Consider the following 1,020-nt stretch of genomic DNA (forward strand, 5'->3'; position numbering starts at 1 on the left):
GCCCACCACGGGTATTGAATCCCTCTTTCAAGTATTGTAATTCCGCAGATATTCCGCTGTGCCGTTGGGGGGGGGGGGCTGTCGGAAAGACTAGGAAAACTTAGAAATGGGCTCTTCAACATCGATAATTATATTTCCACTGCATTTCTTCTATACTGCCTCTAGTGACACAGCAGCATGTCTGTGGACTTATAACGCTAGAAACCCGTGGTGGGAAAAGTACAGATAGCCCATTGTACAGTTTTGTGCTTAATTACAACCAACCAATCTTCTATACAACATTCTTATTCAGAAAATTATTTATTTGTTTGTTTTTGAATTTCGCGCAAAGCTACACGAGGGCTATCTGCACTAGCCGTCCCCAATTTAGCAGTGTAAAACTAGATGGAAGGCCGCTAGTCATCACCACCCACCGCCAACTCTCGGGCTACTCTTTTACCAACGAATAGTGGGATTGACCATCACATAATAACGCCCACATGGCTGAAAGGGCGAGCATTGTTGTTTTAGTGCAGGGGAGCGAAACTGAGTGAGCATGGTAGATTGACCCAGATTAAGCAGTCCCATTTTGTTACGTAGTATATCACACAATTGGGGGTTACCAGTTTTCACAATTATGCCATTTCATTAGTTGATGAACGTCAGAACAAAGGCAGTATTTAGAAAGTTAATTTTACAAACATATGTGTTCTTCGTGCATGTCACCACTAACCTTAATTTCGCAAGTTCATAATCGCATGTGATTTGTTCTGTCGAATTATTTTTTCTTTATGTGTGTTTCTCCCATCTAGCAATCTTTACGTGCATTTTCCCTAACGTTTTGATAACTTTCCATACTGACGAAATTCCCATTGTGTTGGTTCTCTAGAGTTAATTACAGTTTATATGAGTTTATCCCATCTAACTATCATTTGGTGGATATTTTCTATCGTTATGGAGAACATTCTATACTGACGTAATTCTTCAAGCGTTTATATAGTATCAAGTTTTAATTATCTATTTGTGGTAGCTGCATTATTT

The sequence above is a fragment of the Limulus polyphemus genome, unplaced genomic scaffold (genome assembly GCF_000517525.1).
Source record: "Limulus polyphemus unplaced genomic scaffold, Limulus_polyphemus-2.1.2 Scaffold789, whole genome shotgun sequence".
NCBI lineage: Eukaryota > Metazoa > Arthropoda > Merostomata > Xiphosura > Limulidae > Limulus > Limulus polyphemus.